The following is a 19,109-nucleotide window of genomic DNA, read 5'->3' as shown; positions in this document are numbered from 1 at the left end:
TTGTGGCGTGGACCGTTGACTAGCCCTGGACCGCGGGGAACCCTGAAAAATATTTTTAAGACTTAAATGAACATCTATTGAAGTAAAAATGTCATTAGAAATATCAAAGAAAACTCAATTAATTAGTACAAACAAAAACGAGAAATCGAGAAAACGACAAAACTCGGTATTACCAAAAAATCGGAAATGCAACCCGAATAGGGGCATCGTGGTCATTTCACATTCCGAGTTGCCTTTTGACCTAAATTTCCATTAAAAATAAATGATATTACACTTTGAAAATGTCATGAAAAATTAAAAGGAGATACATTATGTAAATAGTGAAAGTGTGGTGGCCAAATTACAAAAATTTGAAACTTTAAATAAATAACTATTAAATTATTCCTAAGTGCTCCACTAACTCTCATCTTAAGCCCTATAAAAGTAATTGGGACAGATTGTTCCACTAAACCATCTCATTTTCTTCAAGCTTTCATCCATGGCCAAAATGAAATCCTCCCAAATTCACCATGGCCGTTTCATGCATGAGCTCAAGTTCTCCATGATCAAGCCATTATTTCTTCAAGCTTCCTTCATGAAAAATGATCCTTACACCATGGGCAACCTATAAGCAGTAAAAAGGAGAGGAAATTTCAAGGATTTGTCAAGCTCAAGTTGAGGTTAGTGCTTAATCTTTCCATTTTCCTTCAATAATCCTTGTGTTGAGCTTTGGGTAAGCTGAATTGCTAAGAAAAATTAAGAAAATGATGAGTATTGGTGAACCTTGATTTTGGCAGCCATGGAAATGCAGGGTTAGTGACTTATTCTTATATGTATTGGATGGGAATTAAGGTTGATTAACTCAAATAAAAGTTATAGTAGGCTAATGTCCAAGTATGTGCATGTTAGCACTTGAATTAAGGGTTTGAAATGGGACCTTGATGCTTTGGCAAACTGTCATGTTTGGTAGCCTATAATATCATGAATTTATGTGTGAATATGAAGTTTATTAATGAAATATGATAGTGTTAAATTATGGGCAGCATGTGTAAGTGATATTGAAGTATGAGTATATTGAAGTGTATGTGTAATATTGATATTGAGATATGTTAAATTTTGGTGGAAGTGAATGTTGAGCTTGAATGGTGAATCGTGTGCATTGAGCACTTGAGTTTTCTACCCAATATGCTTGCTGGAATTGTGTGCAATATATATATATATATATATATATATATATATATATATATATATATATATATATATATGGAAGTGCCATTGATTGAATATTGAAGTAATGAGGAGGAGAAGGAATATCAAATTGGAAGTGTAAGTGTTTTGTGCAGGTTATGTATTGATGGCAGTACCTAAATTAGGTCATAAGTGCCAAACTGTGAACCCAATTGGTATGAGGCCAATGGAGGGTGAAACTAGACACCAAATAAGCCAACTTTCATGTAGAAATGTTACTTAAATTCTGCCTAGAAGGTGACTTAAAAATGACCAAATCTGGATTAGTGACTTGAAAGCCTGAAAATTAATCATTTGAGCAGTAGTTAGTGTTTTGACCATAACTTACTCAAAACAGGTCCAAATGACCTGAAATTTTTACTATGAATATTTTAGACATATATCTACAATTCTTATGAAGACACCAAAGCCTAGAAATGGCCAGAACCAAGCCAAATAGCTTGCACATGTGACACCCCTTACCCGTCTACAGTATATCCGGGTAAGATATGTCACACGGTATACCGGCACACTCTATTTTTTTTCCTTAATTAATTTTTTTGTCATAGTTTTGAATATAGTTTATGGAATATAATTTATTTAAGCCATTTATCAAAATTTTTATTTATTTGAGGTTCCGAAAATTTTAAAGAAAATCCGTGAAATCTGACTAAAATGGAGAAAGCAGTTCTTGAACACGTGAAAAACACTTCCAATATTTATATCTCATCACTCTCAAACTCCAATATCAAATCTCAACATTTTTCAATTTCATTTCTCAATCATTCATCTCATAATTCACATCTCATTCATATAACTCAATTTCATAATCATTTCCATACATTTCCATTCGTACTCAATTCATATGTAAACATTCTCAATTTACATAAGCAAAATTTTCAAATTTCCTTAATTTACATAATTTACAAAATAATTATAAAATTTCATAATTTACATGATATAAAAATTAATTACAATTTGCTAATTTATATTACAATATAAGAAATAATTAACATACACAAAATACATGATATGCTTAATGTGAGCCCTATCTACATGCATTGCTGAGGAGGTGACAACCTTTGACACTCTGCAGATCTGAACTCTCAAAATTTCCAGTCAAACGTCCAGTGGGTTCTAGCTTCAGTACCTGCACGAGAAAACAATTCAATCGCGCTAAGCATTGCTACTTAGTGGTGCAATAATATAACAAGGAAATAATATACAAATAAAGATAGAAATAAAACATCATTCAAATAATTGAGATCTATTTATACTTCACATGCGGTTTCTAAAATTTAATATGTTTTATCCTAATTTAGTCTTCTTTGGAAGCGTTTATTTCGCCAATGTACAGTAATAATGTACAAGAAAAAAAAATGATCTGAAAATAATAAATTTATGCTTATATTATTATATAAGTCTCATTTGCAATATTTATTTATTTTATAATTTTCTTTGCTAATCTTTTAGCATTTTCCCAATACTTGCTAGGTTGTCTCAGATTATCTCATAATAAGTAAATTTTAATATCTGTCCAGTTCATTTCGATTCTTTCTAATAAATAACTATTCTAATTTATTTTAGGTCATCTTACTCATTTATTTTATTTAATTTCTAATATTTTAAATTGCTAATATTCTTAACTTATCTCAATAAATTTCACTGCCCAAGTAACCTATGACAGGCTGACTAAACTGGATAACGGGTCGTTGGCACTGGACACCTTGGTGCCTCGGGCCGTCATACCATGGGACGCAGAACGTCAACCACGTATGCAGTCAGTATGGCTAGAAAGCCATGATAACACATAATCGGGCGTAGAAGCCATGAATGTTGGCATAATGCCATGAATGCGGGCATAAAGCCATGAATACGGGCATAAAGCCATGAATACAGGCATAAAGCCTTTCGCAGTACTGCTAAAACAATACCCTATTGGCATGCCAAACTATCCAATCTGACACACATGTCTAGGCAATACAAGGGCACATAATATCATTAAACATTAATATATTGTGTTTTATGACTTCATTATTTCATAATAAATTTCAATTATAATTCATACATTCATTTGATCATTTATATGATCACAATTCACATCAATTATCCTTTTTATACCATTGTACTCAAAATACTTCTCCTTTCTACAATAATGAGAACTAATGTCTCATTCATACATTAATATGGTTCATTTATTCATTCTTTATGTTATTCATATTAATCACAATTCTAAACAATGGTTCACATGTACCATTGTATTCAAAACATTTTTCCTTTTCTCATTTATACATTCAAGAATCTACTTATGTAATTGCAAATTTTATATTTCAAGTTGAGTTATTAATATTTTATGAATTCCATTTGTGATGGGCATATAAGCCCTAACTATCTATTCATATCAATTAGGTGACTTATTTTTCATGTTTCAAGTAATCCATAAATATTTCATGGATTTCAAATTTATGGCATTAATTTCTTTTTAACAATTTTGACTAGGATGCATAGTCCACATTTGTCATACAATTCTAAGCATTTAAGCTTAGAATTGGTTCTAAGTCTTCATCTTAATTTACTAATCATTTTGATTACTATTCACCTTACTAGTCAATCAAAATGTTGACTTTTTTATACTTAATGGATATATTAATTCTAATTACACCAAGATCCCACATTTTGAGTTTTACATTTGCTAGTATTAATTGCCAATTGCAATTTAAAGTCTCCTAAATGCATTTCTAATTTCACATTTGAATTTCAAGTTTTGGTGTCACTATTCACCTCATTGGTCAACAAAAATGTTGACTTTTGGATAGAAAATAGGTACATTGGTTTTGACACTCCAAACATACCACATTTTGCATTTAAAACTTGTTGGAAGTGATCACCATTACCATTTCTAAGCCTAACACTAAGTGGCAGAATTTTCAGTTTTTGTACCATAAGTTTACTGTTCTATTAGGGACTGTTACAGTGGAAATTTGAGGAAATGGTAAACATGAAAGTTGTTCCTTATTTTGTCTAGTTGAATTTCCTTTTTTGAATCACTCCATTTGGAGTTTTGTAGCTCTAGATATGGTCCAAAAACCATAGCTGGCCGGATTTTAATTGTGCAGAATTTACCAAATCTACAGTACCATGAACAGTGACTGTGACTGCCATTTTGATTAAGTTCTGGTCATAATTTGGGGTAGGTTTCTTCATGAAAGTTGTTTGTCTATGTCTTAAATTATTGCTATAAAACTTTCAGGTCAATTGACCATTTCTACAGTGAGTTATGGCCAAATGAACATTTGGTCATTCTGCAGAATCAGTTTGCAGGGTATCCGGATTGGGGCCAACTTTTGGTCCTCTTGCTTTGGTCTTTTGGGCATGGTTTCTTCAGCAAAAATGTGCCATTATAAGTCTAGTTTCATGTCCAATTGGCCAAACACCAATTGAACCTACACAGCCAAAGTTATGGCTGTCTAAGTGGGCTGGAATCACAGCCTCATTGCTGCTATCTCTAGGCAGCCTACACATTTCACTTTGCCATGCATTAGCTCACTTCAAATTATGATTAACTTGCCTCAAATGGTCACTAATTGACCATTAAAATTTTCATTCACCATTACCTAAACAAGGTCCAAGTTTCTCTCCAAAACCCTAACCCTAATTGACCAAGCCTCCAATTCATGCATCCCACTCCTAATTTGCTATACTAATCATATAATTTATAAGAGGGGCAGCAATATGTCACTTTAAACCAAAGATTTCTCCTAACCCTAACTCATGTCAAGGCTGCCAAAACTTCATGGAATATAACCATGCTTCATTAATTCAATTTTTGTCAAATTTTTAACTTAACTTAGCTCAAATTCATGATTAGAAAGATGTAAAAGCAAAGGTTATGGCACTAACCTCTTTGGTGATTTTCTAAGCTTGTTCACACCTCACTTTCTTCCACTTTCTCTTCTTCTAATTGCTGCCCAAGTCTTGCTCTAGTGGTAAGGGAAATTTTTAGTGAAGGGAGGACAAGGTTTTGAGGTGGTTTGAAGTGGGAAATGAAGCTTAAGGGAGCTTTAATGGTGGAACCTCTTCTCTCTCTCTCTCTCTCTCAACGTTTTTTAGGCTGCCCAAAGGTTGAAGATGCAGATTGTTTTTTCAAATTTTTGGTCACTTTTATCTCTTTTAATGAGTTTAACAAATTGTGATTGGTGGATAGGTTTTTAATGACATCATATGATGTTATTATTAGGTATTTTCTTTCATTTTCTTTTCTTTTCATCTCTACTCATTTTCAATTTAATTTTTAGTAATGTTTATTCACATTTTGTGTCATAATAATTATTTACTTAACTGGACAAGTCGGCCAAAAATCGTCTCTGAAGGCGAAATGATCAAAATGCCCTCCGTTTGGCTTAACGGGTCAAAATTGTCTGTACCGATTGAAAAATTTTTCTAAATATTTTCTTGGCATTCTAATGCCATAGGAACCTCAATGACCCTTCTCTGGAGTCCCAAAAATTATTTTATGAATTTTTCCCCGAGTCTAGGGCTCCTCGTTGCGAGAACCGCAACTTCCCTCTGGTTACCTATCGCTTGGGCACCGGCTCGTTTAACTTGGTTGTATTTTATTTCAAAAATTTTTCCTAAATTTTTCTTATTAGTATTTGAGTTAATTATGGTTCCTGACTTTAGTTTAAATATTTTTCCGAACGTTCTAGCTGTCCGGACCAACACTGGTCACCGGAACAGTAGACTGTACGGACTAGCTAAAGTGAGGATGTTACAGCACAAGTTCAGGTACCAAAACTGGCCGAACCAAAAGTGTCCTAAAAATGACCTAATCCTACCATTTTAGTGCATTCTGTCCAGCATTGGTAAATTGACCATATCTTGGTCTACACAACTCAGAATGACCTGAAATTTTGCCCCGCGTGCAATAAGACATAGACCTACAAGTTTATAGTTTGGACCGAAACCCGAAAACCGAGGGAACTAGGTTGTCCGGTTAGATCAAAATAGTTTGTCGAAATCTAGTAAATTGTAATAAAATGCAATACACTTGGAAATGAAATTGGTAACATATACCAACACTAAAGGGCTATAAAATGTGACATATTGGTAACATTAGAATTGACTCACTTAGAGTGCATCCAGGGTCAACATTATAGGTTGACTAATGAAATGAACTGAAGGGAATAGTACCAAGAAAATTTAAATTTTGGATTTTATTGTTAGAAACAAATTCATTGAGTAATGAAACACTTTAAATTGTGTATTTCAGTTAAAAAGGATATTGAGAAACATAAGGAACACTGAGTCAGGGCCAAAAGGTATATATCAAAGGTTTGTGCATAATAATTTTGATTTCTCATTTTCTACTTAAAATTTTAATTGAACATTATAGTTTTAAATTGTGTCTGTGCACAATACTTTTTATATTCACTTCTTTTACCAAAAAATTTTTTTGGAGAATTGAGTTATGAATAATTTTTTATTGTTTTAACTTTGGGATTCTTATTTGGAAATTATTGTGTTGCCTACTTTGCAAATGGAAATTTTGAGATAAAATATGATTTGTGATTTGTATGAAATATTTAAATATTGTGATTTGGAATTGTTTTGATTCGCACTTGGCATGACAATATTACTATGTTCCTCCTCCATTTATGGGGTGACTGTGATTATATTCCTCCCTCTTTGACTTGTCAGTCTGAGGTGAGTGTGGATGAGTACTCATTATCTAGCTAGCTTCCTCCCTCATTGATTTTGATTAGTGGGGTGAGTGTGCCTTATAGTGATATACACACGGCATGTGCGGTAAAATTTGTGTCATGGCCTAAATTGTGTTATTGATTAGCAACACTGTGTTATTGATCAAATTGTATTATTGATTGGCAACACTGTGTTATTCAATTGTTTGATCAAATTTGTGTTATATGAGCTTTGAAAAATTGTGAATTGTAGGATTGTAAATTATCAATAAAAGTTTTGCATACCGCATTTTAAATTGTTATTGTGCACCACTGAGTAAATTTTACTCAGCGATAGCTTTTTATTGCTGTCGCAGTTAAACAGACTGACAGGACAGCAGACTAGGCTGCTAGTGCTACATTGAGAGTTCATCGGGTATATTGAGTATACCATATTTTGCATTTTGTATTGTAATTGTATGTTCACTGTATGTATATATTGTTCTTGGTTTTGAGCAGTTGTAAATTAAAATTGTAAACTAAATTTGTAAATTATTTTGGCTTGTAAATATTGTGATATATTTCTTTTATCTCAGCTTTTGAAAACATTGGAAAATTATTATGGATTTGAGTTGACAAATGTTGAGAAACTTGTTGTGTTGATTGAATATTGGAGTTTGGGGATTGAACAAAATATTGGAAGTGCTTTTTACAGGTTTTTGAAGAACTATTTTATTCAAAATACATATGTTTTTACAGAAATTATTAATACTTCAAATGTGTTATTTGGTTTCACTTCAGTTTAAAAAAAAAAAATTTCTAATACCTGTCAATAGTGCTCACCACTGTAAAAAGAAGTAAGAAAAGTTTTAAAATCCCTTATAGTGTATTTAATAAGTTATCAGTAGACAAAGTTGGTAATTCATTAGGTATACTACGGGATTATGTTATGCCTTACAGAGGGGTAAGGTGTGACAATTAGGATTTTACTAGCAATAGCTACATACAATGACTATGAAATTTGGTAGATGGATGTCAAAACAACTTTTCTCAATGGATATATTGAGGAAAACATTTTCATGGAATAACAAAGGGGTTTTGAATCCCAAGATCATTCCAAGGTGTGCAAGTTATTAAAATAAGCTTGTAGGAGTTGGAATATCCGTTTTGATGAAGCCATCAAATCATTTGGTTTTATAAAAAATGAGGCTGAGCCATGTTTTTACAAGAAGGTTAGTGGGAGCGCCGTCACCTTTCTTGTCTTATACGTAGATGACATATTATTAATAGGCAATGATATAGGTATGCTTACAACTGTAAAGATATGGTTTTCAAATACATTCTCCATGAAAGACTTAGGGGAAGCAACCTATATTCTTGGAATTCACATCTATAGAGATAGAGCAAAAAGAATAATTGGTTTATCCCAAAGTCTATACCTAGAAAAGGTGTTAAAAAAGTTTGAAATGCTTGATTCCAAGAGAGTATTGTTACCAGTAAGGCATGATATCCATCTTTCTAAGAAAATATCTCCTAAGACACATGAAGAAAGAGAGAAAATGGCCAGAATTCTATATACTTTGACTATTGGAAGTTTAATATATACAATGTTGTGTACTAGGCCGGATATTGCATATGTTGTTAGTTTGACTAGCAAGTTTCAATCCAATCTAGGTTTGGAACACTGGATAACTGTCAAGAATATCCTTAAGTGTTGAGAAAAACTAAGGATTTATTCTTGATCTATAGAGGTAGCGACCTGTAATACCCCTATTTGTATAGTCTAGTATATTTCACTATTCCGATGACCGATGTCGTTCCAGACAATTAAGGGGATTAGAACCACATCTAAGACAACTAGATAAGCCCTGAACACAAATAATTAGTAATTGTCAATTAGTTAAGTATAAATAAGAAAAACAGAACATAAGAAGTTAAATGAGTCGAGAGTCACAGCGATAGGTGACCTTCTCGGGAAGGATTGCGAAGTCGATTTACACTTAAATTTCGAACTGTAAAATGTGACGCTGTAGTCCTTAGGACTATTGCGAGCACAGTGGAAAAGAGAAAATCACGAAAAAGAATTGTTAAGCTGATCAAATAATTAGGTCAGGGATCCGGAAGAAATATTGAATTATTTGCAAACCAGGTTGAACCTGACTATCAAATAAAATTAGAAAAAAGAAAATTTTGGAATCAAGAATTAAATTAAAGAACTAATGGAAAAATAAATAGAAAAAAAAGGGAAAAGTGAAAAGTGATGATATCATGCATGACATAATGCATGATGCAATAAATATTATAATTAAAATTTAATTAATTTAATTTATGGTCTTCCTAAAAGATAAATCATAAACAGAAAAGAAAAAAAAAACAAAAAGGTCCATCTTCTTCAAAGTTGCCGTCCTCCCTCTCTCAACTCTCCCTCTCCACAAAACTCCATTAAAGCTCATTGTTTGAGCTTGAAGAACCAAAAATTCCACCATAGAAAAGTTATCTACCATAGATAAAACTTGTTTGGGCAACTAGAAAAGAAGGTCCAAGGGAAAGAAAGAAGAAAAAAATTGAAGGAAAGGAAGATTAAAATTCTGCATTCAAGGTTAGTGATTCAACTTCAAATTTTTAGTTTAATTAATGTATTTATAGCATAAAAAACTTAGAAATATGATTAAAATGAAATAAAAGCAAGTGTGGAGGACTATAAGTAAATTCAATCAGCTAGGGTTTGCCATGATAATGTATGAATTTGCTTGAATTAATAGTGTAGATAAACTTGTATGAGTGTGGAAGTGATGTTGATATGCTTTGATTTAGTTAAATGTAACAATTAGTGTAGTTAGGGTTTTGGCACCTAGGGTTTGGAAGACAAAAATTTGGAGAAGTAGTCAAATGGTGTGTTTGACCTTGTTTGAGGTGAGAAATGGTCATTTGTAACCAATTGAGGTATGTTGGAAGTGTTAGAATTAGGTTTAGATTCAGATTGGATGTGGGCAGTATGCAGGCAGCATGACTAAGGTCCTTTTCAGGGACTAAAACTGAAAATTTACTAGCCCAATTGGTGTGAGACCAATTGGGAATGAAACTAGACACAAAATGAGACATTTTTCATTTAGGAATCACACCCAAAAAGTGACCAAAACCTAGTGAACAAATTGACCAAATCCGGATTAGGCAATCTGACCTGTACAAAAATGACCAAATGAATAGTGTTTGTTCATTTGGCTATAACTTGGGCTAAACAGGTCTAAATGACCTGAAATTTTACCAGTAGAAAGCTAAGATATAGACCTAAAACTTTCATGAAGAATACAAACTCAAATTATGCCCTTAATCAAGTTATTTAGCCACCCAAATTTGGTGACTTAAAACTGCAAGAACCAGTTTTGGTGCCTAGAAATCTGTGTTAGGCCAATCCGGCAGCCATGATTCAAATGGCTATAACTTGAGCTAAAAAAACTCCAAATGGAGTGATTCAAAAACAAGAATAAAGTTTAGACAATAAGGAACAATTTCTATGAAGAAAAGTTAGCCAAATTCTAATAGCAACATTACCAATGGAACAGTGCAATATAAGATACTAAAACTGAAAATTTGAAATTTTGCCTAAAAGATTAATTTTGAGAAAACAACCAAAACCAACAAATTAGGTAACCAAAATGTGGTATGTGGGTGAAGTTGGAATTCCCATACCTATTAAGCCTTAGAAAGTCAATAAATTGACTTGAATAGTATCGTGAATAGTAATCCCGAAATACAAAATTTAAAGAACGTCAAGTTTAGCATATTAAAGCTAGGTAAAAATAAATTTGAATTTATTTTTGGATTTATGATAAGTTATGATACTGAAACACTGTGAAGTTGTGTGTTTCAGTGGAAAAGAATACCAGGAAAGAACCTGAGGGATCGAGTCAAGGCTAAGAGGCGACTCGCTTAAGGTTTGTGCACAAACATCAATATGCTTTAAAATTCATTTACAAAGTGCATGAAATGTGTATTATGCTTTTGCTTTGAATTGTTGAAAGTTTATTTGTGTATGTTTGAAATGGCAATAAATATTTAGTAAATTGTTAAGATAAATTTTGAAACCACAGTGTCATGACCATATCTTTGAACACCTCACTAGCATGACTAATGGGGGAAATCAGTTTCGAATTTTGATTCCTTCTCTGGCTGAAGTATTGAGGTGTGTGCCAGTAGAAGAAGAAAAAGAATGGGTTCCCATATATTTGAGCTAGCTAGCCTTGTGATGTAATTTTTCCTTAGCCTATGGCTATTGATATAATATTTGTTTCGAATGGCATGATATAACTGTGAGTTTTTTTGAGACTTTTGAAATGAAATTGTTTGAATTAAAATCTTGCAAAGCAAGTTTTGAATTTATATTTCATGTTCAGTTTAATTTTTGAATAAATATGATTTAAATTCCTCATAAAGATTATTTTAGTATGTTGTGTACCACTGAGTCCTAGTACTCAGCGATGGTTGTTATTGCCGTCGTAGATATAGAGACTAGAGGAGCAGCAGAGTGAGCAGCTGAGGACTGTGGAGCGACTTACCCTGAAGTTCTATCAGGTATATTTTATACTCTGATTGTAAAAATTATTTTGATGTATGTAAATGTATGTAACTGTATGGATATGTAAAATTGGTTATGAGCAGTTGTATAAAGTTGTATAAAGCTTGTAATAAATTTTGGTTTGGATTTTTCTTATTGTAAATCTTTGTAATGATGTATATAAATTGTTTTATCTTTAATGAAATATGAATAGAAATATTTTATTTTAATTTGAATGAAATTAATTAGTAGTATTTTGATGATGTTGAATTTTGGAAATTGAGAAATGATGTTGAAATTGGTTGGGATGGATGTTGAATTGATGTAGTTGTTGAGATAAATCTTTGGAAGTGCTTTTTACAGGTATTTGAAGAACTGTTTTCTCAAAATACAGACGGCACTCTTTCGAAATTTTTATAAAATTTGCAGAAAAATAAAATGGGATAAAAATCTTAACTAGTTTTCAAACTCTAATTAAATGTTTTAATACCTATTAGAAAATGCTCACCACTTATAAAAAGTAAGAAAATGATTTTAAAATCCCTTGTAGGGTACTTAATGAGTTATCGGTAGGTGAAGTTCGGTAGTTCATTAGGTATTCTACGGGATCATGTTATGCCTTACAGAGGGGTAAGGTGTGACACGACCTACAACTAGATGGTTTTACGGATTCTGATTTTCAATCAGATATCGATGATAGAAAATCTATCTCTAGTTTTGTGTTCATTTGTAATGGAGGTGCAGTTAGTTAGAAAAGTTTCAAACAGAGTACAACTGTCGACTCCACTATAGAGGTCGAGTATATTATTGCATCATATGCTACTAAAGAGGTTGTTTGGATAAAGAAGTTCGTGACGGAACTTGGAGTGGTTCCATCCATTGTATCACCAGTCCCACTGTACTGTGACAATAATGGAGCGGTCATTCAAGCTAAGGAACCCTGGTCTCACCAGAAATCGAAATACATAGAAAGGCGCTACCACATTATCAGAGAGATAGTTGGGCACGACGATGTAGCCATGCAAAAAATAACGTCAACTGAAAATCTAGCTGATCCATTCACAAAGACTATGTCACAAAATCAGTTAGACCGATATCTTAAGAAGATGGGTCTTAGATACTGTAATGAATGACTCTAGTGCAAATGGGAGATTGTTAGTAGTATGCCTAGAGCAAATCATTTTTGTATGTATCTTAAATATATTTTTATTAATAAAAGGCAATTATCCTTTTCTGTTTACATAATTTCTCTATGTGCAATGGAAAAGGTCCATTAGTATTTTATTAGAAATTTCATTCTTAAGTTGTTAAGAATATGATTGACAGAATTTATAGCATAAAGTATCATAAATTGGTTCACAATCGAGGATACTTCACAAGGACATGACTTTTACAGAAAGATTTTCATTCATATTTATTTCCATAAATTAGTATGGGATACCAATGGGATGGAATGTTGAGTCTCATATCATATGATAAATGTGGTGGGCACTTATATGATTAGTGGGCTGAACTTGTAACGCTTATGACATGCGCATGGAGTTTACTCTTGTTAATGCAATGTCCTAAATGTCATACTAGTGCATATAGTCCCTTGACCTGAGATGGCATAGTTGTCTTGTATATAGGTGGTTTGAGTTTGATACTGCTTTCATACTCGTACTATGTATGGGTATAATGGCATGTGTTGGCTCCTACTGGTTATATATGGAGATAGGTGTTAATCAAGATGGGATCCGTTATTCTAAGCAAATAGGGATAAAATCCTATGTTCATTTAATTATTCTTGATGATTTAAGTTCCTAGCCAGGACAGATAAACTTAGTTGGAAAGGAGTTTCTGATAAGTAAGTCTAATTTATCAAGAACTATAATTAAAGGAGAACATAATATTCAATGCAATTGGAGTTTAACATAAACCATGACTTCAGCTAGAATTAGTATTTTGTAACGAAGAGATTCTAGTGCATGGCACGTATGATTAAGGGTTCATTAAATTGGAGATATAATTCATGGCTAGTTGGATAGTCATAACACATAATGCTAGATGTCAATTATGACTTATGAGGACTTGAATGAAATCAATATTTTATTCTAAGTTTGGAACGGTTCAATAATATTAAGGAGTTAATGTTATACTCATTTCCAATTTGTAGTGAACCTAGTAAGTCACACACATAATAGCATATTGACCAAAGCAAAATCATTTCGATTGATTGATCAAAGAGTTTAGTTGATTAATTGAATTGGCAAATTTAGTTTGCAATAAGATTGCAAAGTCTCTAGCATGACTTGAAACTAAATTTATCTAAGGAAGTGTATGAGTTAATATTTAAATAGTTTAAATATAAACTTGAAAATTATTCAAAGAAAGAAGACGGAAATTGGAGAGGTTTGAATTGTCAAATGTTGACTATGTTGACTAGTCAAAGTTTGATTTGACTTGGTCAATGAAAGACCAAAATTAATTAATTAATATTGATTAATTAATTGATCTTGGCTTAATTAATGATGATTAATTAAAGGTTTAATCCCATGATTAAAACTTAATCATAACACATGGACCAATCATATTAAGACAAGAGTTTGATTAAGCCAATCATAACTCACCATGTGTGCTAAGTTATTATGGGAATTAAAAGGAAGATGAGGATGAATTAAATATCATCTTCTTCCTCATGTGTTCCAGCCATACTTGCTGCCCTCTCCCTTTCTCTTTCATCTTCAACCTTGAACAAAACCAAGAGCACAAGTTGTTGTACTCTTGACCAAACTCATTAGAGAAATTGTTTCTCCTCACTTCCAATCATTATCACCTTACAAAGCAACATACTCTTCCTCCCTATCTTCTTGGCTGCTAATTTCATGAAGATTTGGGAGGAGTTCTTGGCTGTCAATGGTGGCTTTGGTCAGTTGCTAGTGTGGACAAGCTTAAGGACTAGTGATTGAGAGTCTACACTACTCGGATTTGGTGAGAATTTGATTCTGTGCCCAATTTGGTGAGTGGTCTCCAAAACCCTAATTCTAAGTTTGGTTTGGGAATTGTTTTTTTCTAATAGCAATTAGGTGCAATGAGCAATTGAAATATGTTTTAGAATGTCTAAAGTATGTGTTTTTCAATGGCTAAATTCAATTACAAAATGCATGAAACCATAGCATAGGAAAATTTTCAAATTGCAAATTCTGCACCTCTTGTTAATTTGATCATTCAATTGGTGCAAACCCCTTTCACATATCTAGCAATTAATTTAAATTTACAATCAATTGACATGTATATAAAAGAAATAGTGTAATTAATCATCAATTTTGCATATATTAACCACTAAAACAATGTTGTAATCTAAATTGGAATTTGAAGGAGATTTTTATCAGCAATACAAAACAAGATAAACAATTTAAAGTTGCATCACTATTAATGGGTGGGTACAATTATTTTGTAAATTAAGAAAGAAAGACCCAAAATAATGTAACAAACCTAATCTTTGGTCTCTCAAAATTAATGTTGAAAATTTATATTTCTCAGCGAAACCAAGCATATAAAGAAAATACAAATATTAAAATCAAGTTATATCGCAAAAATTTTACATTAAAATGATAAATGACCCTAAAACTTAACACAGAACCATCAATATCACATGGTGGCAAATGCAACACATGCACAATATCAAAAAAGCATTTAAAAAAAAAAAAAAAACCTTTTTCACAAATTTGGACTTCCGTCAAGAAAGTAGCGTTGTATATTTTGAACCCAAGAAAAGTGCTTCTTCTTTATTGTTGGTGTGATGTCACGATGGAAGAGTTCAACGCAACTTCTTTTCAACTACATTTTTCATCCACTAAGTTCCTTTAACTCGTAATGTGATGTTTCAACAGTAATGGCCACTAAGAAAGAGAGAAAGAGAGAGTCCAACACTTTGTTTGGATAAATTCAGAGAGGGGAAAGTTCTTTATTTTCTTTTCTTATGTTTGGATGAGTGGAAAATAAAAAATAATGAAAGGAAAATAAATTTATTTTTCCTTGTTTGGGAGGAGAAGAAGTGAAAATTAAATAATTGAAATTATCATTTTACCCTTATTTTAAGAATATATTATTTTTACTATTATTTTTACTATATGACTAAAAATTTATGAATAATTATAAAACCAAACTTATTAAATAATTATAATATTCACTCAAATCATCAACCAATATTTATTTGATAGTGAAATAAGTAAATAATATATTTTAATAAGTATACTGCATTATAAGATTTTTTTCCCTTCATATCAAGACATAAAGTTATATAATATTTTATTATTAGAACTTTTTTTAATCAACATTTAATATATCTAACACCCCTTTAAGCATTGTTCCGGCTACTCTTGACAATTCAAAAGCCAAGCCAACACCATAATGGCATTCCATAAATAAAAGCACACAACTGAATAAGGAAGGATATATACCAAAACCAAGCACCATGTCTTTATCAAAAACATAAACCAACGTTTCTTAACAACACCCACGTAAACAGTAAAAACCAAGTTATTAGTGACACATTTGCATAAAAGAGGATAATAAGGACTAAAGAGCAACAAGATTTTAAATAATATTTGACAAAATTTTTGAAAATATAGAAAGAAACAAAGATAAAAGGTTGAAGGTTTTGAGGTTGTGTTTATCAGTTAGGGTTGTGCACAGTTCTAGAGGGTCTCGAACCGAACTAAAAGACCATACCAAACTGAAATTGTTTTGATACTTTGGTTCGGTTCTAGTTTTTATTAAGAATTGAACCGGAACCATACTGAAACTAAATCGAAACCATACCAAACCAAGAACCGAATTTATATAAGTATTTTTTCTATTTTTTTAGATGCATTATATACTTTTAATATATATATGTATATATATAAAGTAAATATAACCTAATATTATATTTTATTTCTCTATATTTTCTTAATAATTTTAATTATAAATTTAAATACATTAAATTACCTTATAATTTTTAATTATAAATGTACTATTATATTATATATATTAATTTATAATTAATAAATAGTTAAAATATATATTATATGATATACTATTTTATTATATAATTTACTTAATCCTAAATTATATGTGCACTTTATAGTTAAGGATTATATATTTAAAAATATGTAAAAGATATATTATATGATATATTATGTATTAATAATTTAATTCAAAACTTAAATGCTAATCCAAATATGACTTTTTTAAAGGAATAATTATATAAAATTATTTTAAGAATAGAAAACTAAATCGAAAACATACCGAACTGAACCAGAAGAGAAGAACCAAGAACCGTACCAAACTAAAACTGAAACTATGAATAACTAAATTGGAATCGTACCGAAATTTCAATTCTGTTCCGATTTCGATTTCTAGGTAGACCCCAAACTGAATTGAAACTGCACACCCCTATTATCAGTCCCCAAACTTCTATTTCTTAGATGTGTTCATGCATGGTCAATTCACTACTCAATCTAGGTTTCACTCTAATCCATTAGTCTCAACTTTATATGATAAAGCAGCATTTCAAAGCTCGATGCCATGCTTTTCATAGGTGTGATGTCTGTATATTACAAGCATCACAAGTGAGTATTAGAGAAAAGCACACATATGATTAAATGTTCCTCATTTATAATAAGAGAGATGATAGATCTCAAGAACTAAGAAATTTTTAACGCTAAATCAACTTGAGGAATACAGATCTAAAGTTGTATTCCTCAACTTAGCCTCGGCTCTCTTTTGCCTTTTGTCAAGTTAATGAGATGACTTTAAGCCCCAACTCCACAAATTTATCCTGTTAGGCTAACAATGAATACAACCTGAATTACCATGAACTAAAGTCTCAACACTGAGCTACAAGGCCATCTCAAGTAGCACAAAACATAGGTGGATCTATTTTCACAATTTTAAAACAAGCAAAAAGCTATATAAGCAAAAATACTTAATGAATAAGTTTGACTGATGCCAACATTCTCAAAACTTTTAGATTTGCAATGTCATTAATACATAAAGCACAAATGACATCAGTAATAATGTTGCAACATTAGATTGCATGTACTTGTTGCTTTTGCATCAACTTTTTTTCTTTTATGAAAATAATAAGCTCATTGAATGACTGCTAATTGTCCATTAGGAATTCCAAATTGCAAATTTACTCTGAGAATCATTATTGTACAATTCTCTTGCTGCTTAAGTTAAACATATTCAAATGACTGCTAATTGTCCATAGGGAATTCAAGCACTACAACTTATATATAAATGTTCAATACTTGAGAAGTGAACACCTTGGTTTTAAGAATCAAATGTGCATAAGCCTCAGGCATTACTCCAATAGCCTTTTAGTCCTTGATGTCATGTCCAGTAATAAAGCTTGTTACAAAATACTGTAACCAAGATTAGCTTATTGATTTATCTAGTAAGTTGTATATCTTCACTCTCCACCTCTACAGAAGTTAAAAAATCTGCAAACATTTTATTATAGCAAACAAGAAAAGAAGATAAACTATTGACAAAAAGAGAGAAGAAAATACAAATTCTTTTGAGTTTTGGAAAACCAAACACTATTTTATCTCTTGATCCCGCATTGGCTACTACTTATACCAGGCCGTACTCTTGATCAGAACTTTTTTTATAAGAGAGCCAAGACCAAAACAAGTAATATAATAATGAATCTTTCCCCGTACAAAATATGCAATATCTCAACCACCATAATTTCAATTGTCAATATTTGAATAGTGAAAATTAAAAGGGAAATAGTGAAAAAAAAGGCAAGGCTGGTGGATATTCCAACAGAAAGGACCTCATGATATGGTGTTAATTATTTACCCCCACAATTTGGTGACTGAATAAATCAAATTAGTAATTTCTGCTTAATTAAAGAGAATGAACAAATTAATTCCATGACTAATGTGCAGAACCCAAACAAGAAACAAACAAATAAGTTTAGAATCAAAATTTAGCAAAGGTAATGTTAATTTGCTCACCAATTTATGTTAGTTGTAGTTTAACTCTTTGCAAGGAATATAGTGCTCTTGTGTATTAAACGCTTCTTGAGTGACCATAAGTGATGCAAAGTATTGGTTTGAAAGTAATGGCATCGTAATCACCCACAATGGAGGTGGGAAGCTTCGGCAACCACTCTTTGTTGTCCAATCTTTTGAAGTCTTCCCATTTATGGTCTAGAAACAACCCAACGAAGGCAAATCCATGCTTGATTTGTGATGGTAGATTGGAAGGAATTTTTGGTAGATGATTAGATTTGGACAATCTTTTCTCGTGAACCCTAGAGTTCGTGAGAAAGGAAAAATGCTCTAAACACTGTTGCAAACAATGGCAACAAAAATCAACAAGGTAATTATGTAATTTCACAATTAAAAGGCCACTTTTCATCTCTAATTCCTTATTTTCTCTTTGATTCGAAGAGAAAATATTCAAGAGAAAATAGGGCTTGTTTTCCCTTCCATCCTTATTTTCCTTCTCTTATTCAAACAAAGAAAATTGTCTTGTCAATCTTATTTTGCTTTGGATATTTTCCTTCTTCTCCCTTTTTCACATGTCCAAACATACTGTGAGTATCAATGGATCTTTTGAATTGGGCACATGTGAGTTATCTTATTTATATTTATTTTTTTATTTTTTTTATTGAAGGGCCAAACTTGTCA

The sequence above is a fragment of the Hevea brasiliensis genome, chromosome 2 (genome assembly GCF_030052815.1).
Source record: "Hevea brasiliensis isolate MT/VB/25A 57/8 chromosome 2, ASM3005281v1, whole genome shotgun sequence".
Taxonomy (NCBI): Eukaryota; Viridiplantae; Streptophyta; class Magnoliopsida; order Malpighiales; family Euphorbiaceae; genus Hevea; species Hevea brasiliensis.
Note: the sequence above shows the minus strand (reverse complement) of the source record.